The sequence below is a fragment of the Nematolebias whitei genome, chromosome 16 (assembly GCF_014905685.2).
Source record: "Nematolebias whitei isolate Nwh7 chromosome 16, NemWhi1, whole genome shotgun sequence".
Classification (NCBI taxonomy): domain Eukaryota; kingdom Metazoa; phylum Chordata; class Actinopteri; order Cyprinodontiformes; family Rivulidae; genus Nematolebias; species Nematolebias whitei.
In genome coordinates this window covers 17,307,272-17,315,806 of record NC_056513.1, presented here as the reverse complement: position 1 = coordinate 17,315,806, position 8,535 = coordinate 17,307,272, and the positions used below count along the sequence as shown (strand labels likewise).

Sequence of the window (8,535 nt, the reverse complement as noted above, 5' to 3'; positions counted from 1 at the left end):
CTGTTGTTAATAAAAAGTTTTCAAATAATGGGATGAAAAGGGAGGTGAAATTGAGCGGCCCTGGCCGTATTATTTCTTCTCCGTATGGGAGCTGGCCTCTCGCGGTCTCCCCGACGCTCTCTGACCAGAAGGGGATCGCCAGCTCGGTGACCACTCCTGCCCCAGGGCCAAAGCAAATGATTTGCCTTTCTGAAGCTTCAAAGAGGAGCAATTACACTTAAGTAACCAAATGAATAGATAGCCCAGCTTGGCAGCAGTTTGGGGGAAACAGTGGAGGCCTTTGAGGGAAGAGGCACCACACCTTTGGAGTAATATGTAACAGCTCACGTACCCGAGAGGGGAGAAAGAAGAAAATAAACAAGTGAATTGTCTGCCAGTGGATTCAGAAGGAAAGAAATGTGCTGAAACTGACCCAAACCAAAACAACAACATCATTGAGAGTGGTTTACCAATCCAGCCGATAGCTTTTAAAGTAATTGTTGCCTTGCAGAAACAGCAATCCAACTGCTGTAGCATCTCACAAACACATATCATGCAGGACTTATGTTCTCTGATGATTTCTGCTGTGACCTCTCTGATTGGTTTCATAAATAACTAACCAGTCGTAATGCAATTAGTGCATGCACAAACTTCAAAATGTTTCTTAAGCCTAAATATATGCTAAATTAAGACATAAATCGCTGTGAAAATATATGTTGCACCAACATTAATTGCAGTCTTGAGAATGCTGAGTTGTGATTTTTTCTGAGTGGCACACATGAAGCCAGCCTCTGCCCGATGATAAAAGGCTTGAAAAAGGCTCTATTGAGTGAAGTGGAGACTGGGAGTTTGGTAGGGGAGCTCACCTGTGGAGAGGAGTCTATAGCGGCATAGAAGGCCCAGCAGCTGCCAGGGTTGTAAGTCTAGGCTCCTAGTGGAGCTGCAGAATGGGAAATGCAAGAAGCTCTTTGAATGTGCTGCCACTTAGTAACAGAAGGCATGTGCCAAACTTGCAGAATGAGAATGAAAACTCCCCCTTCGGAGTTCACTAAATATCAGCAGTGACCCTCTTTTCATCCCTTCCACCCTCTTTTTTTTTCTTCTTTCTCCTTTAGTCTATTATAATTCCTCCATAAAAGAACAATAGTTGAGTGAAAGACCCCCAAACCACAGAGATATACCAACAATCGGCAGGGAGAGAAGAGCAGGGGGGAACTAGGCTGAAGTGTGGAAGCCATCAATTACAGAGGGCCTAAAGTTAACATCCCAGCAGGATATGAGCATTAGCATGCAGATATAGACAGGCGATGGGCAGCAGATGCCAAGTGGAGCGGTCAAAAGAGCACCTCGGGGCTCCAGAGAGGACATATGCAACGTGAGAGACTCCTGCCTCCGCTGCCTCGCCCTGGAATCTACAAAAGAATAGAAAATTCAACTGAATGATGATTGCAGTCAGAAGAACCATTGTGTGCAACTAACTGGAATTATGGGTTCGAAATGTGACAAACAACTCGCATGTCACGTAATGGTTGCCAGTGCACACGGCTGTGGTGCAGGCTCAGTAAATCACACCGGCAGCAGTGAACGAACGTGGGGGTGCACCCCTGCAACAAGTGGCCCCCGCGAGCAAGACGCACCGTGATTCCTCCACACGGGACGTCCAAACAGGATTACTCCGACTGCTCAGCACTCCAGCCTGCAGGCTATCTTCACGGTCACTACAGTGCGGTTGTATTTTCAGGCTCATTAAGTAATAGCACAAGTGGAGGTGGGCAGGGGGCGCTTCTCTCCGCCACCAACAACTTTCCCGTCAAAGCTCTGTTCAGGGGTCGAGAAAAGAGAGCAAAGTATAAAAGGTGGAGAGAAGAGTTGCGAGGCCTTATCAGGTTGTTTGTGTTTACCACGTCAGTTTGTTTGGTAGCTGAGGAGGAGGAGGGTGAGGAAGAGGAGGAGAGCCTGCAGAGCTGCTGCTCCTGAGAACCAATCCGGCTGCTCGGTTGCGGCTCCATTCAGGCCCAACTCATGCCTGTTTATTTGAAAGAAACCCCGTTCTTTTAACTTCCCACCCTCTCTATTGTTCGGTCGCTCATGGGGAGGACTTTGAAATTGTAATCTCGGGTTATTCAAACACACACACACACACACACACACACATTTGTTGCAACCTTTGGTGCCTGCAATAACATTATTGCTCAGTGACAAGCATTGTTAGCTTGAGTCTACAGTGTGTTCAGCCACGTTTGCCTCCGGAGGTTTGCAATGTTCTGTGATTAGTCCGAAAATGAAACAATGCTGGCTGAGAAATGTGCAAAATTTAAATAATTGTAACATTTAGAACATAAAAGAATAAATTAAAAAAGCAGTTTTCCACAAAGCATTCCTATTTATGAAAACATAAAGACAAATAAATGTTTTAATGCTCCTAGAGTTTCAATTTTTCTTGATTGTTGTGGTCCTTAAACGATGTGTTTCTGTGTGTGTGTTTGGAAAAAACGTAATAAAGTTAAAAGTTTGACGAAGCTGAATTTTGTGACATGACGATTTGTTGTCGTCTAAAAGTCTTTCCAGTCAGTTATAATCTGGAAACATCATCATACTCTATCAAAAGCCGTTCTCTGTTTGTTTTTTTGATTGTGTTTTGTAAAAATGTGGGTTTTCTTTAGAAACTTATGACTTGTTATATTTCCTGAAATGTTATCGAGCTTCATTAAAACCTTGTTTCCAAGAATCACTTTATTTGTCCCGTGTGGGGTCTTATGAATGCAATCCAATATAATATATCTTAAACCACCCTTATATAGATTGTGCAAAAAATGAAAAATAATGAGAGAAATGTGAGAAAATAACGTTAAACGGAGAATCACACTAAATTTAAATGTTGTTGCTAAAATGCAACTGTTTTGTAACAGTGTTGTATTTGTGGTTTACTTGATGCATTTAACATCTGAATTAAATACAGTTTATTTATTAAAGATTATATTATTGAAATGTTAAAAAGAGCAGGGCTATTCAAGAAAACTGCTCAGGGGGCCACAGTTTCTGAAAGCCAGCAACTCAGGGACCGGACATCCAGCGATTAAAGTCATTATGGAAATAAACCAATTATTACAATGATCTGTTACCTTTTAAATTTGTTTATTTTATTGCATTTAATCATAAATACAATTAACAGAAACTAAAACCCAAACCCAGAACCACCCCCAATTTTATTTTTTTAATGAAGCGGGCCTGATTGAAGTCACCCACGGGCCGGAATTGGCCCACGGGTTGCCAGTTGGATAGCCCTGGAAAATTTATTGGGATTTGATGTTCTTCTGAAAAAACCACCAGACTCATTATTAACAAACGTGTTTCCTGCAAATACCAAAAATATATTTTTTCAACAGCCTCAAACTATTTATTATTATATAAAATCAATTTAATTCCGTGTATAAAGTTATGTTTAGTGCAGTAATTTGCAAAATTTTGTCATTTGTAAAGTTTATAAGTTAGCTGCTGTTTGGCGTATTGTTTTTGTACTAGTGCTTAGTGTATTTTTAGTTAACGTTTTTATGAGTTCATATCTTAGATCTTATTACCGTTTTTCTTTTACATTTTATACTCATATTGGATGTAACTGGGATCCTGTGTACACAATTTCATTCCACCTCATGCACCACGTGTGGTGCGACTGACAAATAAAGAAACTCTGACTCTCTCATCTAAAACCTTATAAATTACTTACTAAGAACAGGGATTAAAAAATAGTGATTTACTTTGCTTAAATAATCTATTCTGTATTTAAAAAAAACTCTTTTTGTAAATGTATGCAATCTCAACAGTGATTGGGATTATTATACTTAGCAGCACAACAAGGTTTTGCTGCTATTATAGTAAATAAAGTGATCCGGAATGAAAAAAATATTTATATATTGTCCATTTCACTGAGTTTAAACAGCCTAAATTGGCTGATTTTTTTTTTATTAAGTGGGGGATAAACACCAAACTGCAGTAATTTACACAATAGCTGCTGGTTTTGAGTCTGCAGTGAAAGAGATGATTGCTGCTGCTGCTGCTGGGGGTTTCTTTTCTCAGATATACTTCATCTCATCCTTGGCTGCTGAGAGCATCTGAGATCGTGGTGACATTCTTGGGTTTGTGAGCGGGACCACAGAGTAGCCACACAGAGCTCCTCGTCCCAAGAGCGCGACCGAACTCGCCCACTCACATTGTTTCGAGACTTTCCTCAAGTATGTGGATTTCTATGGCCGACAGCAGGCCAGATGAAACTGCCAACTGCATTGTCACCACTTGTGGTTTTTTTCCTCCTTAACGATCTCTAAACTGGCACCAGGAACCCTCTCAATGAAAACCTTTGTTTTAGAAGGAGCAGCTAAAAGATCTTATTGGGGAGGAAAAAAATTAACCAGTGAGCAAACATTAGTTTCCAGCACTGCTCGCTAATGAAACCAGTTTGTGTGTTGGTTCGACTCGAAAACAGCAGCTGTAAAACCGTGGGACGCTCCGTTTCCTGATTGCTTTTTTACAGTCCAAAAAAGAAGCCGTGATGGAGGCAATTTGCTTCATCCTGCTCTCGCACGGAATATTTCCCTCATTACCCGACGCTCAAACACAGGGCACTCGATGCCACAAGAGGAAGTGGCTTTGGCAGAAAATGTCAAACCGGCATTTAAGTGCAGGACTGAAGCCGGTCTGATGCAAATGGAATCATCTTGTTAAGTCAAATGAAAGGTCAAAGAAATTTCCAGAGCGCCGTACAACACAAATAATTGTTATTTCAGCTTCCTTATGTGAAGAAGGTGAACAAATTAAAGAGCTGCGAGAGGCGGAACACTTGCAGATGCACATCTGGCCTGCGTGAGGAAATTATAACCGAATTTTCCCGCAGATTGTTCCTTTCAGATAACTTTCTGCAACTCCTTCTGCCACTTCCAGAAAGAAAAACAAAAAAAGCGAGGAGTTGTGTGGCAGCACTCTCTTGAGTTCAACGCCCCTCAAGCCTGTGATACTGGTTTTAGTGCCACTCCATATACAGGGATTACTGGTAAATTCGATGATTTGCACCCACCTCTAAATAAATCTGTGCTTAAGCTTCTGAATTACTAGAATCAAACAAATTCAAAACACAGAGACCGCCAACAAGGGTGAAGATGAGGAGATCATGCCCATGTCTTTGTATCTGTGTGCATCTTTGTCACATTAGCAACATATCTACTGATTCACTTTTAAAGATGGCTGTCAAAGCAAATCACTCTCAGCAAACACAAAAAAAGCTACAACTCAACCAATTGTACAGATACTGAGCAAGATTTGGAGTGGTAGTTTCTGAGACTGATCTCTTACTAATACTCTGAACAGGAACTGGGCAGTGGGCCATAAGCATTCCTGTAAGGAATATCAGAGCTTTAATAGTGTGAATGTTTATGAAGCATTCACACTATTGTGATCCATTTTTCTTCCATATGTTCTGCATCTTTCTAGTTCCACAATTTTTGTACCATTTAACAAATCATTTATCAAAATGTTCAGCTCGTTCAGGAGAAAGGTGCTGTGACTTTTCGTATTGGTGCATCTTTAGCTTTCTTAAATATTTAGCCTTTTTTGAAAAATTTCCTCATAGAAAATGAACTGAGCTCATTTTACATCCTTCATGTCTTTAGATCTGTTTAAAACTTTTACTGCTCCTTTCACATTTTTGTTCAGGTTCAGCTTCTTTCAGCTTCCATGTGCTAATTTAAACTTGTTTCAGCTACTTTCAGCACTTTTTTCAGCTGTTTTGTGCTCCATTTAGATTATTTCTACCAAGTACAACATTTTTATGCTCTTTTCTGCTAATTTCAGCTCATTTATGCGTTTTAGCTTTTTCTGCTAGTTCAGCTACTGTTCAGCTGTTTTATGCTAAATTTAGCTTTTTTGACTAATTCCACATTTTTTGCACTCATTTCAATTATTTTCAGTCTAATTCCGCAAAAATGTGCTCTCTCAACTTTCTTCTGGACATTGAAGCTTCATTCTGCTTTTTTTTTTAGCAACTTTTCAGCTGTTATTTGCTAATTTCAGTTTTTTTTAAATAATTTCCACTTCTTTGTGCTCATTTCTGTTTCTTTAAGCCTAATTGGGCAAACCTGTGCTCTTTCTGCTATTTTCTGGTAATTTAAACTTGTTCTACCTTTTCAGCTAGCTTTTTTTTTTTTTTTTAGCACTTTTAGCCAATTTCAGCTGTTTCCAGATATTTTATTTTTTGGGTGTGGTAATTTCTGCTACTTTCAGCCTAATTAACCTCTTTACGCTAATCGTGTCTTGTTATACTCCTTTCAGCCTATGCATGCTAATTTAAGTTATGTCAGTTACTATTTATGCTAGTTTTAGCTCTTTCAGCGAATTCAACATTTTTTTTAGCTCATTTCAGCTTCCGTCTGGTAGTTTCAGCTTCTTTCTGCCTTTCAGCTAATTTTCAGCATTTTTGTTGTTGTTGCTATTTTCAACTTTTTTAGCTGCTTTCCTAATTTTTCTGCTAATGTCTGAATATTTAAACCAATTTCAGCAAATATGTGTTCTTTCTTCTACTAACTTAGGCTTGTCCTTCTATTTCAGCTACATTTCAGCAGGTTTTATTTTTTAGCTAATTTCAGCTGTTTCTCAGCCAGTTCTTCAGCAATGAGCATTCACACTGCATTTTCGCAGGAAATGCAATTTCTCTCGTTTACAGATCAGGACAAGCTTGTTATTTTTTGGAGGTCTCTGAATAAAAAATATGACACGAGAATCATGAGAAAAGCTCACGAGTTAAAACTGTTTTTTCACCCCATGCCACCACTTGGCCCCCGATCTTCATGGACCAGATAAGCGGTTTCATCAGATCTTGTTTGTCCGGAGGAAGGCCCCTGAACATACACGTGAAAAGGTTTCATTTCTGGTGCCAGCTGAGGGGAAAGTGCTTCCCATCGCGCTCGCATCGGCCTTGAAAGGCAGATCTGCTTTCAGACTCGCTAACACCTTCTGACATAGCTCACTTGCCTGCATGCTGTTACAAAAATGCCTTTTGGGGAAGGGGAGAAGAGAAGAGGGGAGCGGGGGGGCGCTCAAGACTTGGCCAAACACTAGAAGACAAAAAGTAATGGGACTTCTTGTGTAGATTTGTCTCTGGGTGTAGCCGTATCGGATGAATCTCTGTGAACTTCATGGCCTGACTCTCATCCCGCTCCTTAGATGCCGGTTTCGGACTTGAGACGCATTTGTTGGTATTCAAACACAAACCAGCTGGGTGACGAAAGGCCCTCTGCAGCATGTGAGGAGACAGAAGGCTGGTTTCGTCTGATAGGAAATGAAGGAGCAGACTCAACATGAGGATTTACTCCGGCTGAACCATCAACCAAAAGTTGCGCCTCCGATACGATGCAGAGAAAATTGCACTTTGCACCTGAGGGCTTTCAGGAGGTCAACTTCAGTGACCTCCATAAATCAGTTTTGTCAGTCAAAGAATTGTTTGTTCTCCACGGCGTTTGGAGCAAAATGGCAGATTCTGTAATAGCATGACAGTCATATGATGAGTCAAATGTGGAACACGTTTGTTAAGAAATGCTTTGCCACTTCTGTACATGACATGTCTTAAATGTTGTTTCATTTGCTGGAGAAATATTCACAAAGTGAGCAAAGAGGAACGAGAGGCAGAGGGCTGTGGTTTGCATAAAAGCTACGAGGAAAGTTTGCCTTCTCAACACTTCCTGTGAATTCGATAGGTCTGATGGCAGCAGCGTTCTCAGCAGGTTCTTGTGTTGGGTTGGAGGCCACAAAGTGCTGCTGACACATTCAATGGGACGTCAGCTGATGTGCTGAAAGAGAAGAATTTTGATGATCAACTGAGCATCTGAGAAGACTGGATGTTGTTTATGAAAAGTGAACACCATAAACTAGTCTTATGAGCTCATTTGACAATAATTGTTTTTGATAATTTGCATGGTTTTTATTTTTTTTCCCATAGTAAAGGTCATTTAAAGTGATTTAACAGCTGATAGCTCATCTGTTGTATAGTTATTTATATAACCCCAGTTTGAAGACGTTGAATTTTAACCTGACTGACGAGCTAAAGTCTGAGTAGAGTTGATCCTTGATGGCTGGGAAGTAGGGGTGTGAAAGGTGCTGCAACACCCCCTGAGGCATGTCAAAGGACACGCTGGTCCAAATACGTGTGATATTATTGAAAAAGTAATTTAAAATATAACTGATTTTATTACTACTGCGTATACAGTAGTCCCTCGTTTAACGTGGGGGATCTGTACCCAGAAGACCCGCGATAAGTGAAAAACAGCGAAGTAAGAATAGTAGTACAAGTAGTAGTTTATTATATATATATTTATTTATTTATATATATATGTATGTGTGTATACATATATGTGTGTGTGTGTATATGTGTGGGTGAACATCCCAGTCACTACCATGCTCTATGGGAGTCCCACAGAGTAGTATACTGGGTCCATTGCTTATTTTTACTATACATAAATGACCATACCAAAATATCTAATCACTCCAATATTTTAATGTATGCTGATGATACTA

The 8,535-nt window shown here is 40.2% G+C and overlaps 1 protein-coding gene across 2 annotated transcripts in view; it reads left to right on the top strand.

The window, feature by feature from the left end:
• vps37a (VPS37A subunit of ESCRT-I) overlaps positions 1 to 8,535 on the top strand; it is an 18,893-nt gene that overhangs the window by 4,720 nt on the left and 5,638 nt on the right. The gene's annotated exons all lie outside the window — the stretch shown is intronic.